The sequence below is a fragment of the Triticum urartu genome, chromosome 4A (genome assembly GCF_056163025.1).
Source record: "Triticum urartu cultivar PI428250 chromosome 4A, HENAU_Tu73, whole genome shotgun sequence".
Taxonomy (NCBI): domain Eukaryota; kingdom Viridiplantae; phylum Streptophyta; class Magnoliopsida; order Poales; family Poaceae; genus Triticum; species Triticum urartu.
Window position 1 is genome coordinate 515421452 of NC_141876.1, and position 17016 is coordinate 515438467.

General features: G+C 47.8%; 1 pseudogene across 1 annotated transcript; it reads right to left on the bottom strand.

The window, feature by feature from the left end:
* Positions 1–14387: 14387 nt before the first annotated feature.
* LOC125554843 (peptidyl-prolyl cis-trans isomerase CYP59 pseudogene) lies at positions 14388–16683 on the bottom strand (annotated as a pseudogene). Its single transcript, XR_015602136.1, has 2 exons — positions 16528–16683; positions 14388–16433 (listed from the first exon to the last, which is right to left on the bottom strand). The product of XR_015602136.1 is annotated as a peptidyl-prolyl cis-trans isomerase CYP59 pseudogene (transcript).
* Positions 16684–17016: the final 333 nt, after the last annotated feature.

The window sequence follows — 17016 nt, forward strand, 5'->3', positions numbered from 1 at the left end:
GGGCTCCTAAGGTCGGGGAAGGCTCTGATACCAACTTGTAACGCCCTCGATGCGGCTATAGCTCCCACGTGTCGAGGCACGACTTAGAGACATAACCGCATTGAAAGCAATGTCGCAAGTTAGGCAATCTTCACAACATCCCATATAATATAGATGATAAAAGGGGAGATACACAGTTGGCTTACACTCGCCACGTCAAACAAACTATATAAATAGCATTACAACATTCAAACACTCATGGCCCAACTACGGCGCCAAAATAAAAGATAACCCAACATGCGACACGGTCCCGATCACCCCAACTAGGCACCACTACTGATCATCAGGGAAAGGCACGTAGTATCGTTGTGAGTCCTCATCGAACTCCCACTTGAGCTCAAGCGCGTCATCTGGAACGGAATCATCAGCCCCTGCATCTGGTTTGGAAGTAATCTGTGAGCCACATGGACTCAGCAATCTCGCACCCTCGCGATCAAGACTATTTAAGCTTAATAGGTAAGGCAAGGAAAATATGTGGAGCGGCAGCAAGCGTCTAGCATATATGGTGGCTATCCTGTTCGCAAAAGAGAGCGAGAAGTGGAGGCAAAGCGCGAGCGAGAAACTAGAGGACAACCTGCGCGAGCATTACTCCAACACCGTGTTCACTTCCCGGACTCCGCCGAGAAGAGACCATCACGGTAACTCACACTGTTGATTCATTTTAATTAAATTAAGGTTCAAGTTATCTACAACCGGACATTAACAAATTCCCATCTGCCCATAACCGCGGGCACGGCTTTCGAAAGTTCAAATCCCTGCAAGGGAGTCCCAACTTACCCCATGACAAGCTCTCACGGTCAACGAAGGAATAGACCTTCTCCCGAGACATTCCGATCAGACTCGGTATCCCAGTTCTTCAAGACACTTCGACAAGTTAAAACAAATCCAGCAACACCGCCCGAATGTGCCGACAAATCCCGATAGGAGCTGCACATATCTCGTTCTCAGGACACACTCAGATGAGCTAGACGTCGGGTAGGCCAGCCCAGAGTTGCCCCTGGTAGCCCCGGACATCGCTCGGTTGGACCAACACTCAGAGGAGCACTGGCCCGGGGGGTCTTAAATAAGATGACCCTCGGGCTCCGGAAACCCAAGGGAAAAAGAGGCCAGGTGGCAAATGGTAAAACCAAGGTTGGGCATTGCTGGAAAAGCTTTAATCAAGGCGAACTATCAAGGGGTTCCCATTATCACCCAACCGCGTAAGGAACGCAAAATCCGGGAACATAACACCGATATGACGGAAACTAGGGCGGCAAGAGTGGAACAAAACACTAGGTGAGAGGCCGAGCCTTCCACCCTTTACCAAGTATATAGATGCATTAAGATAACAAGGCAATATAATGATATCCCAACAAGTAAATAATGTTCCAACAAGGAACGGTCTCCAATCTTCACCTGCAACTAGCAACGCTATAAGAGGGGCTGAGCAAAGCGGTAACATAGCCAATCAACGGTTTGCTAGGACATGGTGGGTTAGAGGTTTGACATGGAAATTTGGGAGGCATGATAAGCAAGTGGTAGGTATCGTAGCATAGGCATAGCAAAAGAGCGAGCATCTAGCAAAGCAAAGATAGTAGTGATTTCGAGGGTATGATCATCTTGCCTGCAAAGTTGTCAGAGTTGACTGGATCCTCGAAAGCAAACTCAACGGGCTCCTCGTTAGCGAACTCGTCTCCCGGCTCTACCCAAACAAGACAAACAAGCAACAAGGACGCAATCAACCACGTGCAAACTCGAACAACATGATGCAAAGATGGTATGCTATGCGGGATGCAAAATGTGATGCATATGCAAGATTTGACAAGGAATGCATGAACATGGCCTCAACTTGGAAATACAAGTGTGCCACTGGAAACATGAGATGAAATCGCTTGAAAACGATATAAAGAACGCCGGAATCGGAGTTACGGTTTGAAAATGGCAAGCGATTCAAATATGGTCACGTTCTGCGATTTACAGCAAGTGGCCATCTAAATGCAACAAGATGAACATGCTACAACACTCAAACATGGCATCAAAATACATGGCAGGGATCCACTCATGAAGCTTAACAAAAGACTATCACTGAGCTACGGCCAATTCATCCATTAAGAGGTTCAAACAAGCATGGCAAAAATGCATTTGGTAAACAGATTCCAGACTTAGTGAAATTAACACTTGTCTGGAATTTCAGATCAGATAGCACTCTTTGGAGCATGAAAACAATATGCTACAGGACCTGAACATGGCATAGTAAAGCATGGCATGGAGCTACTCAAAGAGCTTAGCAAAAGTCCCTTAGTTACCTTGAGCCAAAAGGGATCAGAAAATACATTTGCAAGCATGTGAACATGGCAAAAACATAATCAGTTTTCAGACTTGGTGAAAACTGGAGCATGCTGAAAACATATATCAAGTAGGCATGTTTACGAGCTCGATGCACTCACTACAGAGCATGTCATGACAAACTAAGCATACACCCATTAAGAATACATAAAATACAAGCTAGACATGGCAAGAACAATAACATAGCATGCATGGATCAACTACAACATCCTCAGCAAAATTGCTAACAAGTAGACAATCTGCCCAGATTCACGAAATGACAAAAGTAGAGCTCAATTGACTCAAGCTAGGTTGCTCCATAATTGCAAATAAAGACATGGATGGATAGAGCACTACAAGATTAACAAAACATCCTTACTGATCATCCTCAAAAGAGGCACGGATCACTAGGAAACAACATGAACATATGAGAATAAGAGATAAACAGGTCAAGGACTTAGTGGAAATGCTAAGTCCCTGAAATCAGCATTAACAAATGCCTCACTTTGCAAGCTTGTGCTAGTCACCACACACATCACAAAAATACATGGGTTGCACCTTTGGATAGATGGCAAAATATATAACAAAACTCATGAAGAGCTCAGGGACATATCTTGCACACAATAATCATGGAAAAAATGACAAATATCTAATTGGAGCAGCAGATCTGACAATTATCTCAAATAGCACTCTTCTAACAGAATTTCGGGCATCAAGATGAACTCAAATGAAAATGATGCAATGAGATGAAATGATGTGCTCTCTGAGACGAACATTTTGATATGCTATACGCCCAAAACGGAGCTACGGATGCGGAGTTACAATGCGATGAACATAGACAAAAGTTAGGGTTTCGGGGCAAAAGTCAACCCCGAGATTTCGGATCTCAGATCTGCACGCTTCCCGAGGTTCGTCCTCGAGCTCGCCGGAGATGAAGTCAGCCGCCGGAGTTCGTTGGGGAGCCGGCGTGGGGCTCGCCAGAGTCGGTGGCCGGCCGGATCTCGCCGGATCCGGGGCCGGGGCGGTGCTAGGACGAGGCGTCGGGGTCGGTGGTCGCCGGCCAGGGGGCGGCAGGGCGCCGGGCGGCGAGGTCGGCGCACCGGCCGGCGCAGCGGCGTGGCAAGGTGGTGGCCAACGCGGGCGAGGAGGCACGGGCGGCGGGGAAGTGGCCCGCGGGAGGCGGCGACTCGGGCCGGGGGGGCTCTCCCCGGGCCCAGGCGGGCCCGCGCGGCGGCGAAGTGGGCACCGAGCGGCGGCGAGTGGCAGCGCGCCATGTGGCGGCGGCGGGGCGGACCGGACACGTCCGGTCGGCCGGGTTTTCGTCCGGCGACGCGGGTGGAGATGGATCTAGGGTTTGGACGGGGAAGAAGAAGGAGATTTCGGAGGGGGTCTTTATATAGGCATAGGAGGAGCTAGGTGAGTCCAAATGAGGTGCGGTTTTCGGCCACGCGATCGTGATCGAATGCTCTAGATGATGGAGAGGGTTTTGGTGGGTTTTGGGCCAAAGTGGAGGGGTGTTGGGCTGCAACACACACGAGGCCTTTTCGGTCCCTCTGTTAACCGTTGGAGTATCAAACGAAGTCCAAATGGTACGAAACTTGACAGGCGGTCTACCGGTAGTAAACCAAGGCCGCTTGGCAAGTCTCGGTCCAAACAGGAAATGTTTAATCCCCACACACGAAAGAAAGGTAGAAATTACCACCGGAGGAGAACGGAGCGCCGGAATGCAAAACGGACAACGGGGAAAATGCTCGAATGCATGAGATGAACACGTATGCAAATGCAATGCACATGATGACATGATAAGAGATGCATGACAACGACAACAACACACGGAGACAAAAACCCGAACCCGAGAAAATATAATAACTTAACGCCGGAAACGGCAAGAGTTGGAGTACATATTGGGTAAATCATATCCGGGGTGTTACAGAATGTCATGGTCTTTTAAGCACAACAAATGTCCTAGAATAGACTCACCGGCCCTGTCCACCAAGCATGGGAAAAACGCAATTGCTAATTAAGAGCATCTCCAATAACCCCTTTCCCAAATAAATTCCTCGTACTGGCGGGAGTTGAGCAAAAACAAAAAAAAGTTGATAAGTGTCACACACCAGGTACGAGCACATGGCAGCTCCGAACGTTTTTGGTGGCAAACTTAGTTAAGCGAGGATGTCAACTTTAGTTGGAAAGCATGAAAGCCTTTATGCTTCAGTTTATGTTTGACAGAAACTTGACGTGTGTAACTGGAATTTATCATCGTTGCGTGACTAGAATTGCCATCGAAAAACATCAGGGCTGGAGTACCACGCACCTGACGTGTGACACTTATCATTTGAGAAAAAAAAATGCTCCAACGGTTTCCCTTCCACCAATAAATTTTTGGTGATAAAAAAGCCTATTTTCCTTAAATGGAGGGGAGTTGGGCTTCACCCATTACAATCCCAAATAGGCGCCACATCACGTTAGTTGGACCACCGCCGGCGACAGCCGCCACCACCATCCTTCGTGTCATCACCGCCACCGTCAACGGCTGCCTGTTGGAAATATGCCCTAGAGGCAATAATAAAATGGTTATTATTATATTTCTTTGTTCGTGATAATTGTCTATTGTTCATGCTATAATTGTGTTATCTGGAAATCATAATACATGTGTGAATACATAGACCACAACACGTCCCTAGTGAGCCTCTAGTTGACTAGCTCGTTGATCAAAAGATAGTCATTGTTTCCTGACTATGGACATTGGATGTCATTGATAATGGGATCACATCATTAGGAGAATGATGTGATGGACAAGACCCAATCCTAAGCATAGCTCAAAGATCGTGTAGTTCGTTTGCTATAGCTTTTCCGAATGTCAAGTATCATTTCCTTAGACCATGAGATTGTGCAACTCCCGGATACCGTAGGAGTGCTTTGGGTGTGCCAAACGTCACAACGTAACTGGGTGACTATAAAGGTATACTACAGGTATCTCCGAAAGTGTATGTTGGTTGGCACGAATCGAGACTGGGATTTGTCACTCCGTATGACGGAGAGGTATCTCTGGGCCCACTCGGTAATGCATCATCATAATGAGCTCAATGTGACCAAGTGGTTGATCACGGGATCATGCATTACGGTACGAGTAAAGTGACTTGCCGGTAACGAGATTGAATGAGGTATTGGGATACCGACGATCGAGTCTTGGGCAAGTAAAGTACCGATTGACAAAGGGAATTGTATGCGGATTGATTGAATCTTCGAAATCGTGGTTCATCCGATGAGATCATCGAGGAGCATGTGGGAGCCAACATGGGTATCCAGATCCCGCTGTTAGTTATTGACCGGAGAGTCGTCTCGGTCATGTCTGCGTGTCTCCCGAACCCGTAGGGTCTACACCTTAAGGTTCGGTGACGCTAGGGTTGTTGAGATATTAGTATACGGTAACCCGAAAGTTGTTTGGAGTCCCGGATGAGATCCCGGACGTCACGAGGAGTTCTGGAATGGTCCGAAGGTGAAGATTTATATATAGGAAGTCAAGTTTCGGACATCGGGAAAGTTTTGGGGGTAATCGGTATTGTACCGGGACCACTGAAAGGGTCCCGAGGGTCCACCGGGTGGGGCCACCTATCCCGGAGGGCCCCATGGGCTGAAGTGGGAGGGGAACCAGCCCCTAGTGGGCTGGTGCGCCCCCCTTGGGCCTCCCCCTGCGCCTAGGGTTGGAAACCCTAGGGGTGGGGGCGCCCCACTTGGCTTGGGGGGCAAGCCACCCCCTTGGCCGCCGCCCCCCCTTGGAGATTGGATCTCCTAGGGCCGGCGCCCCCCTAGGGACCCTATATATAGTGGGGGGAGGGAGGGCAGCCGCACCCTAGCCCCTGGAGTCTCCCTCTCCCTCCCGTGACACTCCTCCCTCTCCCTGTGCTTGGCGAAGCCCTGCCGAGATCACCGTTGCTTCCACCACCACGCCGTCGTGCTGCTGGATCTTCATCAACCTCTCCTTCCCCTTGCTGGATCAAGTTGGAGGAGACGTCTTCCCAACCGTACGTGTGTTGAACGCGGAGGTGCCGTCCGTTCGGCGCTAGGTCATCGGTGATTTGGATCACGACGAGTACGACTCCATCAACCCCGTTCTCTTGGACGCTTCCGCGCGCGATCTACAAGGGTATGTAGATGCACTCCTCTCTCCCTCGTTGCTAGATGACTCCATAGATTGATCTTGGTGATGCGTAGAAAATTTTAAAATTCTGCTATGTCCCCCAACAGTGGCATCATGAGCTAGGTCTATGCGTAGTTTCTATGCACGAGTAGAACACAAAGCAGTTGTGGGCGTGGATATTGTCAATTTGCTTGCCGTTACTATTCTTATCTTGATTCGGCGGCATCGTGGGATGAAGCGGCCCGGACCGACCTTACACGTACGCTTACGTGAGACTGGTTCCACTGATTGACATGCACTAGTTGCATAAGGTGGCTGGCGGGTGTCTGTCTCTCCCACTTTAGTCGGATCGGATTCGATGAAAAGGGTCCTTATGAAGGGTAAATAGAAATTGGCATATCACGTTGTGGTTTTGGCATAGGTAAGAAACGTTCTTGCTAGAAACCTATAGCAGCCACGTAAAAACTTGCAACAACAATTAGAGGACGTCTAACTTGTTTTGCAGCATGTGCCGTGTGATGTGATATGGCCAAAAGGATGTGATGAATGATATATGTGATGTATGAGATCGATCATGTTCTTGTAATAGGAATCACGACTTGCATGTCGATGAGTATGACAACCGTCAGGAGCCATAGGAGTTGTCTTTATTTATTTATGACCTGCGTGTCAATATAAACGTCATGTAATTACTTTACTTTATTGCTAAAGCGTTAGCCGTAGTAGTAGAAGTAATAGATGACGAGACAACTTCAAGAAGACACGATGATGGAGATCATGATGATGGAGATCATGGTGTCATGCCGGTGACAATGATGATCATGAAGCCCCGAAGATGGAGATCAAAAGGAGCAAATGATATTGGCCATATCATGTCACTATTTGATTGCATGTGATGTTTATCACGTTTTACATCTTATTTGCTTAGAACGACGGTAGCTTAAATAAGATGATCCCTCGTATTAATTTCAAGAAATTGTTCCCCCTAACTGTGCACCGTTGCGAAGGTTCGTTGTTTCGAAGCACCACGTGATGATCGGGTGTGATAGATTCTAACATTCGAATACAACTGGTGTAAGCCAGATTTACACACGCAATACACTTAGGTTGACTTGACGAGCCTAGCATGTACAGACATGGCCTCGGAACACGGAAGACCGAAAGGTCGAGCATGAGTCGTATAGAAGATACGATCAACATGAAGATGTTCACCGATGTTGACTAGTCCGTCTCACGTGATGATCGGACATGGCCTAGTTAACTCGGATCATGTTTCACTTAGATGACTAGAGGGATGTCTATCTGAGTGGGAGTTCATTGAATAATTTGATTAGATGAACTTAATTATCATGAACTTAGTCTAAAATCTTTACACTATGTCTTGTAGATCAAATGGCCCACGCTAATGTTGCCCTTAACTTCAACGCGTTCCTAGAGAAAACCAAGCTGAAAGATGATGGCAGCAACAATACAGACTGGGTCCGGAACCTGAGGATCATCCTCATAGCTGCCAAGAAAGATTATGTCCTAGAAGCACCGCTAGGTGACGCACCCATCCCAGAGAACCAAGACGTTATGAATGCTTGGCAGTCACGTGCTGATGATTACTCCCTCGTTCAGTGCGGCATGCTTTACAGCTTAGAACCGGGGCTCCAAAAGCGTTTTGAGAGACACGGAGCATATGAGATGTTCGAAGAGCTGAAAATGGTTTTCCAAGCTCATGCCCGGGTCGAGAGATATGAAGTCTCCGACAAGTTCTTCAGTTGTAAGATGGAGAAAAATAGTTCTGTCAGTGAGCACATACTCAAAATGTCTGGGTTGCATAACCGCTTGACTCAGCTGGGAGTTAATCTCCCGGATGACGCGGTCATTCACAGAATCCTTCAGTCGCTTCCACCGAGCTACAAGAGCTTTGTGATGAACTTCAATATGCAGGGGATGGAAAAGACCATTCCTGGGGTATATTCAATGCTGAAATCAGCAGAGGTGGAAATCAAAAAGGAACATCAAGTGTTGATGGTGAATAAAACCACTAAGTTCAAGAAAGGCAAGGGTAAGAAGAACTTCAAGAAGGACGGCAAGGGAATTGCCGCGCCCGGTAAGCAAGCTGCCGGGAAGAAGTCAAAGAATGGACCCAAGCCTGAGACTGAGTATTTTTATTGCAAGGGAAGTGGTCACTGGAAGCGAAACTGCCCCAAATACTTAGCAGACAAGAAGGCCGGCAACACTAAAGGTATATGTGATATACATGTAATTGATGTGTACCTTACCAGTACTCGTAGTAGCTCCTAGGTATTTGATACCGGTGCGGTTGCTCACATTTGTAACTCAAAGTAGGAGTTGCGGAATAAGCAGAGACTGGCGAAGGACGAGGTGACGATGCGCGTCGAGAATGGTTCCAAGGTTAATGTGATCGCCGTCGGCACGCTACCTCTACATTTACCTACGGGATTAGTTTTAAACCTCAATTGTTATTTAGTGCCAGCTTTGAGCATGAACATTGTATCAGGATCTTGTTTAATTCGAGATGGCTACTCATTTAAATCCGAGAATAATGGTTGTTCTATTTATATGAGAGATATGTTTTATGGTCATGCTCCGCTGGTGAATGGTTTATTCTTAATGAATCTCAAGCGTAATGTTACACATATTCATAGTGTGAATACCAAAAGATGTAAGGTTGATAATGATAGTCCCACATACTTGTGGCACTGCCGCCTTGGTCACATAGGTGTCAAACGCATGAAGAAGCTCCATGCCGATGGAATTTTGGAGTCTCTTGATTACGAATCATTTGACACGTGCGAACCATGCCTCATGGGTAAAATGACCAAGACTCCGTTCTCAGGAACAATGGAGCGAGCAACCAACTTATTGAAAATCATACATACTGATGTGTGCGGTCCAATGAGTGTTGAGGCTCGCGGTGGCTATTGTTATGTTCTCACCCTCACTGATGACTTGAGTAGATATGAGTATGTCTACTTAATGAAACACAAGTCTGAGACCTTTGAAAAGTTCATTGAATTTCAGAGTGAGGTTGAGAATCAACATGACAAGAAAATCAAGTTCTTGCGATCAGATCGTGGGGGAGAATACTTGAGTCACGAATTTGGCACACACTTAAGGAAATGTGGAATAGTTTCACAACTCACGCTGCCTGGAACACCTCAGCATAATGGTGTGTCCGAACGTTGTAATCGCACTCTATTGGATATGGTGCGATCTATGATGTCTCTTACCTATTTACCGCTGTCATTTTGGGGCTATGCTTTAGAGACTGCCGCATTCACTTTAAATAGGGCTCCGTCGAAATCCATTGAGACGACACCGTATGAATTATGGTTTGGGAAGAAACCTAAGCTGTCGTTTCTAAAAGTTTGGGGATGCGATGCTTATGTCAAGAAACTTCAACCTGAAAAGCTCGAACCCAAGTCGGAAAAATGCGTCTTCATAGGATACCCTAAAGAAACTATTGGGTATACCTTCTACCTCAGATCCGAAGGCAAGATCTTTGTTGCCAAGAATGGATCCTTTCTAGAGAAAGAGTTTCTCTCGAAAGAAATAAGTGGGAGGAAAGTAGAACTCGATGAAGTATTACCTCTTGAACCGGTAAGTGGCGCAGCTCAAGAAATTGTTCCTGAGGTGCCTGCACCGACTAGAGAGGAAGTTAATGATGATGATCATGAAACTTCAGATCAAGTTGCTACTGAACTTCGTAGGTCCACAAGGACACGTTCCGCACCAGAGTGGTACGGTAACCCAGTCCTGGAAATCATGTTATTAGACAACGGTGAACCTTCGAACTATGAAGAAGCGATGGCGGGCCCAGATTCCGACAAATGGATGGAAGCCATGAAATCCGAGATAGGATCCATGTATGAAAACGAAGTATGGACTTTGATTGACTTGCCTGATGATCGGCGAGCCATAGAAAATAAATGGATCTTTAAGAAGAAGACAGACGCGGATGGTAATGTAACCATCTATAAAGCTCGGCTTGTCGCTAAGGGTTATCGACAAGTTCAAGGGGTTGACTACGATGAGACTTTCTCACCCGTAGCGAAGCTGAAGTCTGTCCGAATCATGTTAGCAATTGCTGCATTCTATGATTATGAGATATGGCAAATGGACGTCAAAACGGCATTCCTTAATGGTTTCCTTAAGGAAGAATTGTATATGATGCAGCCAGAAGGTTTTGTCGATCCTAAGAATGCTGACAAGGTGTGCAAGCTCCAACGCTCGATTTATGAGCCGGTGCAAGCATCTCGGAGTTGGAACATTCGTTTTGATGAGATGATCAAAGCGTTTGGGTTTACGCAGACATATGGAGAAGCCTGCATTTACAAGAAAGTGAGTGGGAGCTCTGTAGCATTTCTCATATTGTATGTGGATGACATACTGTTGATGGGAAATGATATAGAATTCTTGGAAAACATAAAGGCCTACTTGAACAAGTGTTTTTCAATGAAGGATCTTGGAGAAGCTGCTTATATATTAGGCATCAAGATCTATAGAGATAGATCAAGACGCCTCATTGGTCTTTCACAGAGTACGTACCTTGACAAGATATTGAATAAGTTCAAAATGGATCAGTCAAAGAAGGGGTTCTTGCCTGTATTGCAAGGTACGAGATTGAGCACGGCTCAATGCCCGACCACGGCAGAAGATAGAGAAAAGATGAGTGTCGTCCCCTATGCCTCGGCCATAGGGTCTATCATGTATGCCATGCTGTGTACCAGACCCGATGTAAACCTTGCCGTAAGTTTGGTAGGAAGGTACCAAAGTAATCCCGACATGGAACACTGGACATCGGTCAAGAATATCCTGAAGTACCTAAAGAGGACTAAGGATATGTTTCTCGTTTATGGAGGTGACGAAGAGCTCGTCATAAAGGGTTACATCGATGCTAGCTTCGACACAGATCTGGATGACGCTAAGTCACAAACCGGATACGCGTATATTTTGAATGGTGGGTCAGTAAGCTGGTGCAGTTGCAAGCAAAGCGTTGTGGCGGGATCTACATGTGAAGCGGAGTACATGGCAGCCTTAGAGGCAGCACAAGAGGCAATCTGGGTGAAGGAGTTCATTACCGACCTAGGAGTCATACCCAATGCGTCGGGCCCGATGACTCTCTTCTGTGACAACACTGGAGCTGTTGCCCTTGCCAAGGAGCCCAGGTTTCACAGGAAGACCAGGCATATCAAGCGTTGCTTCAACTCCATTCGTGAAAGTGTTCAAAATGGAGACATAGATATTTGTAAAGTACATACGGACCTGAATGTGGCAGATCCATTGACTAAACCTCTCCCTAGAGCAAAACATGATCAACACCAGAACTGCATGGGTGTTCGATTCATCACAATGTAACTAGACTATTGACTCTAGTGCAAGTGGGAGACTGTTGGAAATATGCCCTAGAGGCAATAATAAAATGGTTATTATTATATTTCTTTGTTCGTGATAATTGTCTATTGTTCATGCTATAATTGTGTTATCCGGAAATCGTAATACATGTGTGAATACATAGACCACAACACGTCCCTAGTGAGCCTCTAGTTGTCTAGCTCGTTGATCAAAAGATAGTCATGGTTTCCTGACTATGGACATTGGATGTCATTGATAACGGGATCACATCATTAGGAGAATGATGTGATGGACAAGACCCAATCCTAAGCATAGCTCAAAGATCATGTAGTTCGTTTGCTATAGCTTTTCCAAATGTCAAGTATCATTTCCTTAGACCATGAGATTGTGCAACTCCCGGATACTGTAGGAGTGCTTTGGGTGTGCCAAACGTCACAACGTAACTGGGTGACTATAAAGGTACACTACAGGTATCTCCGAAAGTGTCTGTTGGGTTGGCACGAATCGAGACTGGGATTTGTCACTCCGTATGACGGAGAGGTATCTCTGGGCCCACTCGGTAATGCATCATCATAATGAGCTCAATGTGACCAAGTGGTTGATCACGGGATCATGCATTACGGTACGAGTAAAGTGACTTGCCGGTAATGAGATTGAATGAGGTATTGGGATACCGACGATCGAGTCTTGGGCAAGTAAAGTACCGATTGACAAAGGGAATTGTATGCGGATTGATTGAATCTTCGAAATCGTGGTTCATCCGATGAGATCATCGAGGAGCATGTGGGAGCCAACATGGGTATCCAGATCCCGCTGTTAGTTATTGACCGGAGAGTCGTCTCGGTCATGTCTGCGTGTCTCCCGAACCCGTAGGGTCTACACCTTAAGGTTCGGTGACGCTAGGGTTGTTGAGATATTAGTATACGGTAACCCGAAAGTTGTTCGGAGTCCCGGATAAAATCCCGGATGTCACGAGGAGTTCCGGAATGGTCCAGAGGTGAAGATTTATATATAGGAAGTCAAGTTTCGGCCATCGGGAAAGTTTCGGGGGTAATCGGTATTGTACCAGAACCACCGAAAGGGTCCCGGGGGTCCACCGGGTGGGGCCACCTATCCCAAAGGGCCCCATGGGCTGAAGTGGGAGGGGAACCAACCCCTAGTGGGCTGGTGCGCCCCCCTTGGGCCTCCCCCTGTGCCTAGGGTTGGAAACCCTAGGGGTGGGGGGCGCCCCACTTGGCTTGGGGGGCAAGCCACCCCCTTGGCCGCCCCCCCTTGGAGATTGGATCTCCTAGGGCCGGCGCCCTCCCCTAGGGACCCTATATATAGTGGGGGGAGGGAGGGAAGCCGCACCCTAGCCCCTGGCCTCTCCCTCTCCCTCCCGTGACACTCCTCCCTCTCCCTGTGCTTGGCGAAGCCCTGCCGAGATCACCGTTGCTTCCACCACCACGCCGTCGTGCTGCTGGATCTTCATCAACCTCTCCTTCCCCTTGCTGGATCAAGTTGAAGGAGACGTCTTCCCAACCGTACGTGTGTTGAACGCGGAGGTGCCGTCCGTTCGGCGCTAGGTCATCGGTGATTTGCATCACGACGAGTACGATTCCATCAACCACGTTCTCTTGAACGCTTCCGCGCGCGATCTACAAGGGTATGTAGATGCACTCCTCTCTCCCTCGTTGCTAGATGACTCCATAGATTGATCTTGGTGATGCGTAGAAAATTTTAAAATTCTGCTACGTCCCCCAACACTGCCACCACCAATCTCCACCACCCACCCCGTCACCATCAATCACCGGCGACTGTCGTCGCCACCACCTCCCGCGGCACCACCATCGCCCATCGCGAACGACCTCCACGCCATCGCTGTTGTTTGTCGTGCCACCACCAAGTGGGACCTATAGGTCAGGTTAGGTATTGTTGAAGATTTATCCCCAGTAACCGGAGAAGTGTTATTGGGGAGTTCCAATAGGTAGTTGTTGGGTTTTTTTTGTTGAGCTGTTGGAGATGCTCTAAGTTTTCAGGAAATTCGCCGGGTTTCGCAAGGAGGCGACTGGGCGAGCCAAAGATGAAATGATACGTGGGAGGGGTAGAGTGACGACATCTCGACAGTTCAAATGACGACCTCCAGAGTTTTTGTTGGGTGTGCGAAAGGGGGAATGGGGTAGAGAGATGGCCGGGGTGGTGTGAACCAATTCGCAAGGAGCAACCGCCCAAGTCAAAAATGGTTGGGTGGCAATGACGAGGCGGCGACGCTGGCCGTGGGGTGCCAGCATCGACAATTAGGCCGGTTATGGAGGGTAGGTGGATTGATGGAGGTGGCATTGCCATATTCAAAAGAACTTTCAATTTGACCAAGGGTTACATGTGAAAAAAAATATACCTTTGAATTCATATTTGAATGAACTTTTCAATGGTATAATTTTTATGTCACAAAAAAATATATTATCAATCAAATTTAAGATCAAAGTTAGATTTGCAAATCTTTATTCATTGGAATGGAGGGAGCAGGTAATAAAACCCATCTCTTATTTCAATTTTTTATAAGCCAGGTTGGAACAATGAGAGAACAAAGGTAGCCACTGAACAATCACAGGCTGATACGAGTCTTTGTGAAAACAAAATATTCAACCATGGCCAGATCTCCAAACATATAAGCTACTCCTATTTGTGTCAATTTTGGATCACAAGCGACACCACAAACTCAATGTACAACAGAAATCAGATGACCAAAAACTGACAGGGATACAGCCCCGTGCATCTGCTTCTCACGGTGTCCAGAGTCTTCGCTTCTATGCCTCTCAGTAGCTGCTGCTTCTCCTTGGCAATCGCCCTATATATCTACAGTCATCATCTTCCCTTATACCTTAATCAACTCCTGATCTTCTTTGTTAACACACAAAAAAAGCTCATGGTCTTCTTCGTTCATATTAAAAATCATCCCTACGTCTGCTCTTGCTCTGCTGTTTGCCGCTATAGTCACGATTGTTGCGCCTACTATAGCTTCGATCACTAGATCTATCGTAACTGATGTGGTCATCGCGCCTCCGCCCCCCTTCCTTGCTAGTATGGAGTTTCTCCCTGTTGTTCCTATCACGATCACGCTTGTGTGGTACCTCTGATCGCCAATCGCCCAATTTCTGGGCCTTTCTTCGATCGCCATTTCGACGATCTTGCTTATTACCAGCACTAGCACCGTCCTCATCAAAGACTAAATCATAACTGCGACGGTTACTGCCACCTCGCTGAGTGTTTTCATCTTTCAGAACATAATCTCGGTCCTTGTTTTTCTTCTCAAAACCCTTATCCAGATCTCGGGCTTGGTAGTCAGGGGCATGACCTTTGAAGCACCCATCTTTACTTGCATTCCGCGTGCCCTGTCTGAACTGTCGCCACAACTTTGAAACGCTCTGACTAAAATCAACTTGAATCCTTCGGTCATCAATCAGACAATTGTTCATATCCCTGTGTGCACGCTCGCAGGCTTCCTTTGCCTCGAACTCAACGAAAGCATAACACAGGCTGTCACCAGTCTTGTAGTCGCGGATTGTTTCGGCCGATGTCACGGTTCCGAAACGAGAAAAGATTGTATACAGATCCTCATCCTGTGTCACTGGGTTGAGTTGACAAACAAACAAGACATTGTCTGGTGGCTTGACCTCGGCATCTGGAATGTCTCCGATACTCGCAAGGATCATGGCATTCGTATGTGCTTCTTTAGAGCGGATCATCTCCTCAAGCTGCGCAGGGTCCACTGTTTCATCGAGAGGGACCCAAGTATCCTCTAAGCGCTCCTCTGCAATCTCGTCGATCGGCTTTCCAATGGGCGAATTTGGAGGAACAAGCTCAGCAAGCTCAGCAGGATCATCGTCAGGGTCATACAACACATAAGTATGTTTAATCCTTATGTCCTTGAATGGCCTCCCATCAGCATCAACATATGATTCATTTATCTTCGTCAGTGTGTCAAGACCTTCACCTTCAGCAACTACCCCAAACACAGTGTGTTTATCATCGAGGTATTCCACGTCGTCCCGCAGCGTGATGTAGAACTGCGAGGCGTTGCGGTTTTTGCCGGCGCTTGCCATCGCGACGGTGCCGATCTTTGAATGCCTCAGTTCCGGGTGGATCTCGTCGTTGAAAAACCGAGCCTGGTCACCGTGGAGGAACTTGTAGACGGAATTGCCGCCGGCGCCGGTCCCGGTCGGGTCCCCGGTCTGTGCCACGAAATCCTTGGCCACCTTGTGGAACAGGCACCCGTTGTAGTACTTCATCTTGCAGAGCTTGAGAAAGTTGTAGGTGGTTCGGGGGCACTGATCGGTGTGCAGATCGACAACGAGATCGCCCACGCTGGTGACGATTAAGACCGACATATCCGCAGTACTCCCCTAGCCAACCGGCTGTAATGGGGCAGCAACCTGTACCGGGACGGAGCCGCGGTGGTGAGTGTGGCCGGCGACCTCGACCTTTTGAGGCGTGGACAGGGTAGATCAGGTGGCCGGTGGGTAACCCAGAATCGCCGTCGGCGTCTCGCCTGATTAGGAATCAACAATGCCGAGATCAAAAGGCTCCGCGAGTCCCCCGAATCCTGCGAGGATTTCGAACCGAATTAGGGATGAATCCGTTTACTTGTATTGTTGGACAACACGAGAGATAGGGGGAGGCGGGAAGAGAGCAAGCACCTTGCGTTGCGCGGGAGGGTGGCGTCGCGGCAGACGCTCAGCGTAGCGTAGTAATCCTTCCGTCGGCGCTTGGGCGCGGCCGCTGCGGGTGCGGACGAGGAGAGCGGAGGATTGGAAGGCGGCGGCGGCGGGCGGAGAGAGGAGGCAGGGTTAGGCGTCAGCCATCAGGTTCGGCCATTGAACAAGGCGGTTACGACGAACCGACCTGAGCTGGTGCTCCGAGTTGGTCTCCAAAGACCGATTTTTGAAAAAAAAAATCACAAAACATGTGTTCATTTTTTTTTCAAAAACACTCAACTGTAAAATAGCAAATCCGCTTTTTAATTGTAATTTCTATTGGTAGCTTACCAAGCTGGCCACTTGGTCATTGGACCCTTTTAACCAGCGAACATCAGTTGGGACGCAAGGAAGCTGAAAAGGATTTGCATGAAGATTTATACTGACCGAGGATGACACGTCTAATTGACAAGTATGATGAATGCGCCTCAG